Raw genomic sequence first — 13,056 nt, 5'->3', positions numbered from 1 at the left:
ACAGGCTGCGTACTGTACACCTTTGGGGGCATTTTATTTTTTTATAATTGAATTTCACTCATTTTGGGCGAGAAAATAATTTTTTCAATTGGCCTTTATTAAAACTATTCAGCCATTGTGTCACAAAGGGTTAATTGATTTTGCAGCTGTGTGAATGGTGGCGCTTTCACTTTGTCATCCAATAACCCTTATCTGTAAACTACTGAGAGGTCGCAAACACTTATTTAAAGGGAACCTGTCACCGGGATTTTGGGTATAGAGCTGAGGACATGGGTTACTAGATGGCCGCTAGCACATCCGCAATACCCAGTCCCTATAGCTCTGTGTGCTTTTATTGTGTAAAAAAAACGATTTGATACATATGCAAATTAACCCGAGAGGAGTCCTGTCCCTGGGATGAGTCAGGGACAGGACTCATCTCAGGTTCATTTGCATATGTATCAAATCGTTTTTATTTTACACAATAAAAGCACACAGAGCTATAGGGACTGGGTATTGCGGATGTGCTAGCGGCCATCTAGCAGCCCATGTCCTCAGCTCTATACACAAAATCCTGGTGACAGGTTCCCTTTAAGCCACATTCTAGAGATGGCCTTGCGGTTCGTCCGGCGGTCTTTTCGCTGCGAACTTTGCGTGTTCGCCATTCGCCGAACATGCGAACATATGGCGATATTCGCGCCCGCCATATTCTTTTACATTGTGAAGAACTTTGACCTATGACACATCCATCAGGTGGTACAGGACAGCCAATTGAGACGTTTCAGCACATGGACACACCCCCTACCTCATAAATAGACTGGATCGGACCGCCACTTTACATTCAGTTTTTTGCCAGTGTAGGGAGAGGTTGATGTGTGGAGCAGGGACAGAATGTTAGGGACACCAAACGCCAGCTAATAGGGCCACAAAAGTCCTTTTAAGCACTGGTATATGTGTGATACACAGAGGGTGCGATATACTTATATTATACTTTTATAATGAGTCAAAAACACATAGATCTATATAGTGGTCACCTGGAAGTCAGGGGCCGAGGGGCTAGGGGCTTACTAGGGCCATTTTTATATAGGGTAAGGTTCCAGACGGGGTCGCTCTTATCAGGGCGGGTGGTCTGTGGTTAGGCTATCAGGGCCAGAATAGCACCCCCTGTAGGGCAATATCAGGGACAGTTCTTTGCCCACCATGTCCTTCAATACCACATCATCATCTAGTCCAGGGATGGATGTTTTTTGCTTTCCCTCCGGGATTCATGGATGTGCACTGGAACCCCCCGGATTGTGGTAGGACATATGGTCTCTGATTTGGTGCCGCCGAGCACTTGTTATTGCCGACCACATCTATGCTTTTTGGTTAACTTTAATAATTTCATATATTTTCATTTTGAGGGATATCTTTTCCATTCACACGTCCCCAAAATGGGTCCGCATCTGTTCCGCAATTTTGCGAAACGGGTGCAGCCCTATTCATTTTCAATGGGGCCGGAATGTGCTGTCCGCAACCGCATTTGCAGATCTGCACTTCCGCATCCATGCTTTAGTTTCTGCAAAAAAATAGAACATGTCCTATTCTTGTCCCCAATTCCAGACAAGATTAGCCATTTTCTATTATAGTGCCGGCGATGTGCGGTCCGCAAATTGCAGAAAGCACATTGCCGTTGTCCGTGTTTTGTGGATCCGCAAAACACTTACGGACGTGTGAATGGACCCTCATAGTAACATTATTAAAGGTTACGTTTTATCTTTATGTATATTCTAATGGATTGCCTTCCTTGTACAATGTTATAATATACTTTCTATGTTAGACAGTATATTATGGTGCATTTGTATTGTGCGGCAGTTGTGTGCGGTTCTGCTGCGATGCCGCAGGTATATAGAGGGACAAGCGTTATTGGAACAAATAATTTCTACTGGTGTGATATACCAGTCGTCCCCACAAAAAACTGATTGAAGCGCGGTGTTATATACCAATATACTTTCTTTATAGTGCATTTGGGTACTGTATAGTGCATTTGCGCATGCGAGTACGCGAAAATTGAATTGCCGATATTTTGCATTGAAAAAAAAATGAATTCGAATAGTACATCTGGTATGTCACTGTCCATGTTGTGGGACTATTTGTGCACTTCTAGTAATTATTTCTTGGCTGCAAATATGAGCTGAAGGTTTTTCAGGTTCGCCCGCCATTAAAATGAATGGGACCCGCTGCGAACTTGCGGTTCGTGAACATCTGATCGTGTTTGCGCAATCGCGTTCGTGAACTGTCCCGGCAGATGTTCGTCCATCACTACCACATTCTTATCCGTAGATAAGAACTGAGCTATAATAAGTGTTTATAATGTCAGAGAGCAGAGATGAGGAGCCGTCAGCTCTCTGTCTGACAGAAGGCAGAGAAAATTCAGATCCTGCTAGTAGAGCATCTCAGCTCTGTACAGAGAAAAGGATAATAAAAAAAATTGCCCCCAAAGGTGTACATAGCCTTTCACTAACTTGTTCACCTGTGATTCCTGCAGCTGCCACTAGGAGGAGCTCTCAGCATATAGATTTAGAAGGCTCCAATTGCTTTCGATACCAACTGTATTGATCTGCTGTGCGCTCCACCTAGTGGTGGCCACATGCAACTAAAATTATAATTTTTTACATAAGTTATTTAAATTTTATCAGAGTTGCCTATACAGATGTAGTGTTAAATAGGAAATTATAAGTAAAAGAATGACTATAGGGTTAGCAAGATGGGGCAATATGACCTAGAATGCCAAGAACCTGAGTCGTTTGATTATAGGATCATTACCTTAAGGCACCTGATCACTCTTAAGAATGAGGGAAGAAGATGGATGAGTGTGTTTTGTCACCATGTCTGAGCGGGCTTCCTGCATGAGAGTGCGGCCTGCGGACCCCTGAGTGGCTGCACACATGTGGACCTCTCATGCCTTGTTAACAGTATAATAAATTACCTCTTGCTGCAAGTGTTATGTGTTGTAAGAAGAGGACGCCCCGGGAGGCGGCAAATAAGACAAGTTCCAATTTGTGACTTTTTTTTTTTTTCTTTGACCTTTTCACTGTAAGACACAATGGAGCAGAGGAAGTCTGATGTAAGTTGAAGCCTCCTTCTCTAAAGCTGTGGAAGGGTCCGTGTGAGCCGTGTCCATCATCTGTCCCATGTAACAAATGTATTCAATATTTCCATACAGACACATTTACAGGATTTAAAGGGTTGTTTTCCTTCAAAAACAGCACCACACGTGCCTTCAGGTGGTGTGCGGTATTGCAGCTCAGCAATACTAGACATAACCCGAGAAGACTACGTGGTAGAGCTTTAGAAGACAGTAGATAATAAAGCTGTCAATGGCATATATCTAGCAGGGGTTTTACAAACATACAAAAGTGCTAAATAAACAAAACAAAGCACATACCGAGACCAAATAGAAAGGACTGAGATGAAATGGAGAACTCTTCAATTTGGTGTCAACTTGCTAAATTAAAAAGGCAGGAAATTGTTGCACAATTACCCCCTAATAAAAGTAGGAAAAAAAAGAAAGAAAAATGTGAATATAAAAATGCTATAAATAAAATGCAGCTCCAAATGTTACATAATATTTGGTTAGCTTAAGAAAAAAAAAAAAATGAGTAAAATTGCTCAAATGGTTAAAAGGAAAAAAAACACCCTGGTAACTAAAAAAAAGAAAAGACAAAACAAAAAAAGAAAAAAACAATATATATATATATATATATTATTCTTGCATTTATTAATGTAATTTTACTGATCCTGTGCTAGGAAACGTTCATAATAGTGAAGGCTAAAAATTTAAAGGGGGTTTTTGAGGTTGTGATGGGAAGGATTTCTTCTTAAAAAAAAAAAAAAAAAAGAAACTGTAATAACATTTGTGTTTTTCATACAAAGCGCCAAATCCCCTGCACAGGTATAAATGACAACATCCTGACTGCAGCCACTAGAGGGAGCTCTGGAGCTTACTGCATACAGTTAACCATTGCACTCAGTAATAACACAATGGGGGAGATTTACAATGCACCAGAATTCATGTTCATGGTTTGCACCACATTTATTGGGCGGTTTACAGTAGACACTTTTACCGTTTAAGTTCAACAAGGGGGTGTGGCTTAGCAGGAAAGGGGGAAGGTTTACAATGCTTCAATGTACGTCTAAAATTCCACCAAAATTTGTTGCAAAATTCTGTTGTAAAGCCTAAACTAATAGTGGATATAAGCTTAGAGGGCATTTATCAAATGCTTTACTCCACTTTTCTAGAGTCACATTTTTGGACACAAGCACGTAGTTACGCCAATTTGTGTGATATTTTGTGGGTTGCTCTGCTCTGCTCCACCTTGAGAACTGAAATGAGAATTAGATTTCCATGTTGATCACTTTTTGGACACATTGATCATTTGCAACATTTTAAAAAGTCGCGTCTCTATGCCAGGCAACCCTCATGCTCACTTTCACTGAAATAGGCGCAACTATATTGCACTTGCGCCAAATTTATTATTGTTACCATACGCCATTTTCATAAATGTGGCACATAGTATCTCCGATCTAAAAACGAACCCTAGACAGTGTTAATGTACGGTTTATCATTCAGCATCGGCCACTGTGATAAATCTGTCTAACATTGAGATAGCATTAGTAAATTTGCCTCAGTATGCAGTAATCTCTCAAGCTCCCTCTAGTGGTCGCTGCAGGCAGCTAAAATTATATCATTTAACTGTGTTACTATGCAGCGGATTTGGAGCTGTGTATCAGGAACGCTTTCATCAGAATTTTTAAACTTAAAGGGGCATTCCAAGATTTTCTCATTAATGTCATATCCTCAAGATAGGCCTTCACTGTCTCATCGGTGGGGTCTCAACATCCAGCACCCCCGCCAATGAGATGTTCCCGAGCAGCTCCGGCACCGGTAGTCGGTGTCAGAACTACACAACTCCATCCATTGTGATGGTGGATTACAATAGGGACGTTCGGGTCGGCAGCCAACCCGAACGCCCACATACTGATGTGGGGCACGGGAGCGCATAGTTCCCTGCCCCGCCGCTGTCCGCCAATCACCGCCATAGGCTTTAGGCCTAGTAGGCCTGAAGCCTATGCGGTAGTGAAATCCTGGTGCAGGCAGGCATGATGACGTCATTGCGCGCCTGTGCTGGGACGCAGCACTGTGATGTGTGCGCGCCTGCCTCCTCCCGCCTTCTTCTGCGAGCAAGCGCCTGGCCCTAAACATAGGTGAGTATTTAGCTTTTAATTTAAATTTTTTTTATTTTATGTGCCTACTTTGGGGGACATGTGGGGTGGGGACAAACAAGAGGACATATTAAGAGACATTGAGTACAACGGGGGGAAATTATATTGGGGCTTCTGTATGGGGGCACATTTCTATGTGGGGAAAATTATTATGGAAGGATTACTACGTGGGGGCTATGTGGGGCCAAATTATTATGAGAGGGACTACTATGTGGGGACAAATTACTATGTGGGGCAGTGTGGGGGAAACTACTGTGTTGGGGCAGTGTGGGGGAAATTACTTTGTGGGGGGAAATTACTATATGGGGCAGTGTGGGGGGAAATTACTATATGGGGCAGTGTGGGGGCAAATTACTATGTGGGGGCAGTGTGGGGGAAACTACTATGTGGGGGCAGTGTGGGAAAAATTACTATGTGGGGCAGTGTGGGAAAAATTACTATGTGGGGCAGTGTGGGGGAAATTACTATGTGGGGGGAAATTACTATATGGGGCAGTGTAGGGGAAATTGCTACGCGGGGGCAGTGTAGGGGAAATTGCTACGCGGGGGCAGTGTGGGGGAAATTACTACGCGGGGCAGTGTGGGGGAAATTACTACGTGGGGGCAGTGTGGGGAAAATTACTATGAGGGGCAGTGTGGGGGAAATTACTATATGGGGCAGTGTAGGGGAAATTACTATGAGGGGCAGTGTGGGGGAAATTACTATATGGGGCAGTGTAGGGGAAATTACTATGAGGGGCAGTGTAGGGGAAATTACTACGCGGGGGCAGTGTGGGGAAAATTACTACGTGGGGGCAGTGTGGGGGAAAATTACTATGTGGGGCAGTGTGGGGAAATTGCTATGTGGGGGCAGTGTGTTGGAAATTACTATTTGGGTGAAACTACTGTGTTGGGGCAGTGTGGGGGAAATTACTGGGTGGGGGTGTTGCTATTGGGGAGGCACTGTAGGAGCAATTCTATTATTTTTGGGGACACTATACAGGGATTATTACCTGGAGCACAATAGAGGGTGGTATTATTACTGGGGGCACTCTAGGGGACATTATAGCTGCTGTAGATGCTATAGGAACATTTGGGGCAATTTATCAAACTGCTGTAAACTAGAACTGGCTTAGTTGCCCATAGCAGTTAATCAGATTCCACCTTTCATATTTGACAGCTCTTTTGGAAATCCAGTTCTACTTTACACCAGTTTGATAACTGGCCCCAATTTTGTCTACCGGGGTCACTATTTTTTCAGCAGTATAGTTCCTGGGGCATTGGGGGGGGGCACAACGGGCACAGTATTGGGGGTGGCAGCAGGATGACACTGTGGGGACACCAGGATGGGGAGGTTGATGGAAAAATTGAGAAATCTAACGTGTCTGTGTTACAAACTCTGTAGAGACGAGATGCGGCTGAAAGAATTTGTCATGTCGGTCTAACGGAGGAGAAGAGGAAAGAGAAGGTCTACATGACAGGAGATGTCCCTGGATGTAAGAGGTATGTGGTCAAGTATTCTCCTCCATGTCCTTTTTATTATAATTATATGTATTTTAAATTTGGCGACCAAATTTTTCAGTTTAGGACCCAATTTGGGGTAAATTAAATTTATTTTTTAATCTGAAGATGTCATATGGCCTAGGAAGAGACTGTGGTGCTCACGAAGCACCGCAGCCTCTTTATACAAAAAAAATAAACTGGAGGGAGGGTCCAAAGTTGGGTAGACGGCCCCGGGCCTATCATGCACTTAATCCGCCCCCGGTGATGGTATATAGACCTGACTTATAATATATTCCTATTATATTGCCTGGGGATTCGGTTCTGCCGTCCTGTGTGAAACGCTCTCCTGTGTGTGCATCTGCATCATCTGAGGAGCGGAAGGGGCTTGATGAAGGTTTCTCACGAGGAAGAGTTTCAGCCGCAGGATCCACTCAGGCTGTGCTAATGAGAAGCGTATGACCCGTCTGGATGGATGCCTGGTACTCCTCGCTTCTTTCTTACTGTTACCCGCTTACAGCATTTCACTGGGAAGTGCCAAAGCTGCACTTGCTCCTGGACAGTGAGCTCGGGTCTGCCGGGTAATGAGAGCTGACAGGCGCTACAGCAATATGGCTTTAGTTTGAGCCTCTATCCTAAAATGACAACTTGGTGGCAACAAACGGTCAGATCCGTCCTCTCAGGGCGATTGTGGGGATTTGAGATATCAATGAGCGGGTCGGTCCGGAGCAGCGAGCGTCACGTTCATGGTTTCGATGTCCATTATCACCGCCGGTAGAGACTAAAGGGAAACAGGGCACGCAGATTGGGGAGGAATGCACGAGACACTTACCAGATTGTAAGGGTTCCTCTTATGGTAAATACCACTAATTAAAGACACAGCTCCGGGGTCAGAGGCCATGGAAAATGGTTAAAGCTTTCCTTGAGTTTCAGAGGGAAAAAAAATATGGATTTGCTGTTTCTATTTTGTTCTGCCCGGACAGATTTACTCCTCAAGGCTCTTTTACTGAAGAAACGATGGAGTTTTGGTTACGCTCCCACAGGACATGAGCTGTACACAATGTATATATGTGTGCGCACATCAAGAGAGCCATTATACACACCTGCTCAGAAGAGACTTGTGGCTAAAAAGTTCTCCATGATAATTTTTAAAGGAGACTTGCACCTAAAATAAAGTTGATGGACATAGAAGGAGGTCAATAGATGAACAACCATTACCAATAAAGTCTTTCAAAATGCCCAACAAAATTTATGACTGCTTTCCAGTCAATGACAGTCTGTCGGCTAAAATAAATATTCGTTGTGACCATTTTGGTTGAAATGATCCATTTTGATAAACTCTAGAGTCTACACTAATGTGTATGTCTACGCCACCTTTGGCTTGACGATCTCTGTGCAGGTCTACCCAGATTACCGTGGACTTCTCAAGGCAGGAGCGCTACTAGGGTCTTAAAACATCAGGGGCACAAGCCCAAAGACTGTCTGCCTTTGGGCAAAAAAAAGGGCGTTATGCTGGCAGTCCCCTGGTTTTTACCCTTTAACCCCTATACAGGGATCTGGACTTCACTGCAGGGGAAACACTAGGATGCTGCCTTGTGGAGTATTCTCTGTGTGATTGACAGTAGACCCACGGTGGTCAAGAGACACCGGTGTAGAGCACAAAGGGGGTCAGGAAAAATTGTAGTCAGGGATAAGCAGAGTACATGCACAGGTCAGGCAGGAAGGTGCCACTGTAACAAAGACATGGTTTCCCGATCTTGCAGCAACCTCCAGTGTCCCTCTCGGTGACCACTACATGGTAATATTGCCCCACACAGCAAAAGTGCCCCCTTTCGTGTCCCATGTAATAGTGCCCCACACAGTAATAATAGTCTTTTTGTGCTACCTCTTTATGCCTCAAGTAGTAACAATCCAGTCCTGTGTGCCAGTTGCTATCCATGTAGCATGTGTCCAGCTTTGTCTGGTGCCGATATAGTCTCGGACTGTGAACAAGATCCCATCAACTTTCCAAACAAAGGTTCTGCAGAGGTCCAAACTTCTCCAGCTCTGCTTGACAATTTCCATCCCTGGAAATATCCAAAGCAAAGCATATGATAGAGAACAATTTGTTTCAGTGACACTTTGTCTCTATTTTGGACAGAACCCCAGAAACCCAACTAAAAACTGACGGACCAGTTATAAGTCATAAGATACCATCGAGATGTGTTGGAACCCATTTGGAGCATAAGGCATCTTGCACACGACCGTATGGCTTTTTCAGTATTTTGCAGTCCGCAAAAAATGGATCCGCAAAAAATACGGATGACGTCCGTCTGCATTGCATTTTTTGTGGAACGGAACAGCTGGCCCCTGATAGAACAGTCCTATCCTTGTCCATTATGCGGACAATAATAGGACATGTTCTATTTTTGTACGAAACGGAAATATGGAAATGGAAGGCATACGGAGTACCTTCCGTTTTTTTTGCGGATCTATTGAAAGGAATGGTTCCGTATACGGTCCGTATATGGAACGCAAAAAACGGAAAGTAAACGGAAAAAATACACGTTTGTGTGCAAGAGGCCTAAGACCTCTCTCTGTGATGTCCATATGCCCTAATAGTACATCATATGGCCAGGAATTATCCCGGTGGGACAATCCCTTTAAGAGGTGATAATTTGCTTATAGGATGAATAAATTCTGATGGTTTCATTGTCTGTAGGCCCATGAACTCCTGAGGAACCTGCACTTTTCCTTGACTTCTCCCTTCTCCCCTCACTTGGCATGTTTTGACTATTATTCTCCCATTTTTACCCTTATGGCTTGAGTTTCCTTAAAATAATGTTGAAACCTTTCTAGCTGATGAATCAGTCTGCTCCAACTGTACGGATATCAGGAAGCTTTATGGGGTCATATGACAACTCTCATTATTGTGACCTATCCATCCATACTCTGGAATGTAAGCCATCACGACGTGGCCAGCATATACTCTGTCATAGATGGGCAGCGTTTATTGCCGTGCAGTTCATGTCAGACATGCACCCGCTGTTTATACCGGTGAAGTAATTGCCATTCATTGGAAGCTTTTCCAGATGTCACAACACTGAAATGTCGAGCACATGTTACTGCCGACTGCCCGGTGCTGTGGGCGACATTCCTGCAAAAAATCCACAGCAATATTACCCAGGGGTAAATCAGACCAGCAGTCCTATAGCCAGTGGCAGATCAGACCTCCATAGGAAATACGCTGCCAGTCCTGCCATTGCCCCCTTTCACATAAGGGGCCTTGGTTCTTGAGGGGGCTCTTTCCCCACATAGGAGGGCACCCATACTGACAATTTACTTTTGTAAATCCAGATGACAAATGAATATCTGCCTATCAGTCCTCTATGTCTGAACTTCAGATTGATACATTTTACCTGCATTGATATATTGTAACAGACTATCAGCATGGGGGAGGGGTGGATTTTTGCTGTTGATGGATTTATTTTAGGATTGGATATAATTGTAACAAACTCACAGCTATCAGAGGCTTTAGATCAGTATGGGTTTTTAGCACCACTTCACATACAGGTGAAACTTGAAAAATTTGAATATCGTGCAAAGTTCATTTATTTCAGTAATGCAACTTAAAAGGTGAAACTAACATATGAGACTCATTACAGGCAAAGTGAGATATTTCAAGCCTTTATTTGCTATAATTTGGATGATTATGGCTTACAGCTTATGAAAACCCCAAAGTCACTATTTTGAGGAACCCTTTGCTCAGGGGGTATGGATGAATTAGCTGACTAGAGTGCGACACTTTGAGCCTAGAATATTGAACCTTTTCACAACATTCTAATTTTAAGCTGAATTAATGCAATTCCTTTTAATTTGCATTACTGAAATAAACGGAATTTTGCACGATATTCAAATTTTTCGAGTTTCACCTGTATATTAGCTGTGCCCAGCCAGTTGTTTTAGGCTGGGAGCTGGACACAACTGATATACTGTAAATGTACGGCACTTCAGAGCAGAAATCTGGTGTCTTTACACTGATCGTGCCAGACAGGAAAACGGAGCATGCTCCATTTCCCTGTTCAGCGCTATTCGACATCTGGCATCACAACTGACGCATCGGATGTTTGAGAACAATCCCACAGAAAACGATGGGATCAGTTCTGGTTTCAGTTCCGCTCTGGTGTCTCCTGCTTCACCCCGGAAGGGAACTGAGCTGTATGGCTGGATATATGTGAAGGATGAACAATCGTTAGCATATAAATGCTGATTGGTAAAAATGGTCAATATATGTCACTTTCAGCTTATGTGTATACTGTATGACCACATTGAAGGCCATGAATATCTTTGATATGGGAAAAATTATTTGATGTCAGTGGTTACTTTGAGTAAAAAAGGTTCCCTAAGTTAGTCTTACTTTTCATATCATCATTCATTTTCAGACCTCCAGATATTCAGTTTACAACCTGCTTCTAGTTTCAGACTTTTCTCATGTGGACGTGATCCTTACGTAATACATGCTGGATCTGTGTGTCCAGGATGCTGCTGTCTTCCCCTGCAAACTGACTTGTGTGTACTTACGTCCCTAGCTAAAGCCTGAGTAAACCGCTCTCTTTGAATCTCCCCTCTACACATTTGCCATGTAATGCCCTGGCCTTGGCAATGTGGCAACCCTCCTGAAAACCTACGTCCAAGCATGTGTCTTGGTTGCCCACCCCTAGCTACACCCCTGGATTCAGGTCAGATTCAGCAGCACCAGCAGCTAGGCAAAGGACTTAATGCACTCTGCAGTGGACAAATAGTAGGACATTTTAATGAAGACTTTAGGAAGCAAATGAATAATATAGAAAATCAGTGAAAGGTTTCCATGGGTGTCCAGGCTAAAGGCTTCTATCCCTGTGATAGATAAAAAAAAAAAAATAATAACATCAGCCATAGCTTATAAATGTAAGAATATTATTTATTTCCAATTGTTACATCACAGTTTAGAGTGAATTATTGTTCCATATTTCTCTATGTTCATAATCACACACTCCATAATAAAATATGATTTGTTTGAGTAAAAGAAAATATTAACAACTTAAAACACGCTCCCATAAAATATCCCATCTAAACAGACATAAAAATTTCCCTTTTCTTTCAGAAAATATAATTTATTACACAACATTTACAACACAGATACAGCATTTGTATTATAAGCATTATTTTCTCCAGCCCCATTAGCAAGAGCCAGTAACATAGGTGGGGATTGCTGGGATGATGCATTTAAGGCTTTGTTCACACTGGGATCATGGCTCCTGTTCTTAACTAGGACACTGTGCCGACCTACCCCACTGACTTACAGTGAGGTCAGCCTGGTTTCCATTGATGTATTGGTCATACTGACATCAAGAATAGCTCTACATGGAGCACTATTACCGTCAAAAGTCCCTGATCCCCCCTTGGAGCCACAACAGTCTCCGAATGACAATGTGAATGGGGCCTAAGGTTTTGGTGTTGAGAACTTCAGTAATGCTGGACCTTTATAGGAAACCTGCTAGATCCCAGTATAAGTCAATGGGATCCATCAGGATCTATTGGGATCACCAGTCATGGCTCAGCTTAGAACAGAAGCCGTGATGATAGTATGAACACAGCCTAATAGACTCCCCATAACAAATACATTTCATCCAAACTAATAGAAAATATGAATTTAAATCTAATCTATTATTTCAAAGTAAGAAGTAAATCTGAATATTGAGAGGCAGCTAGTGTTGATCGAGCACCAAAATGCTCGGGTGCTCTGGCCGAAAACATCGGGATGCTCGGGTGCTCAGTAGAGTATAATAGAAGTCAATGGGAGAACCTGAGCATTAAACCTGGCATCCCCTGCTCTGAAGAGGAGAGGGTGCCTAGTTCATAGGAAAAGGTCAGAAGATGAGGGAAACACCACCTAAATGGTTCGGGAACAGCATGGGGAGGACATCTGGATGCGTCTTGGACTCCCATTACATATGACATACAATAGACAACCACACAAAGGCTATATGCCCATGATTATGCAAATGAGTTTACATGAGAAAACTGTATAGAAAGGTTATTGAATATTATGTTAGGATAATCAGAAAACTTTTTGTCACCCTAATGATATTGATCTAGGTGCGCAGGTCCACCCAAGCCATCCAACAGTTATGAAGCAACTTTGAGGCTTACTGGTTCTCAGTCAGATGAGAGCTGGTTTGGAATATCTCATAGCGCACAAGGCTGCCATTGTAAGGTATGCTGACTAAGCCTGTCACCTGTCTCATGGATGGATTGTTGGCTTGCACATACCCGGCTTCTGGCATACAGCCTTTGTGTGGTTTTGTCTATTGTA

The sequence above is a fragment of the Bufo gargarizans genome, chromosome 6, assembly GCF_014858855.1.
Source record: "Bufo gargarizans isolate SCDJY-AF-19 chromosome 6, ASM1485885v1, whole genome shotgun sequence".
NCBI lineage: Eukaryota > Metazoa > Chordata > Amphibia > Anura > Bufonidae > Bufo > Bufo gargarizans.
The sequence above is the reverse complement of the archived record's forward strand: the minus strand, read 5'-3'. Positions refer to the sequence as shown.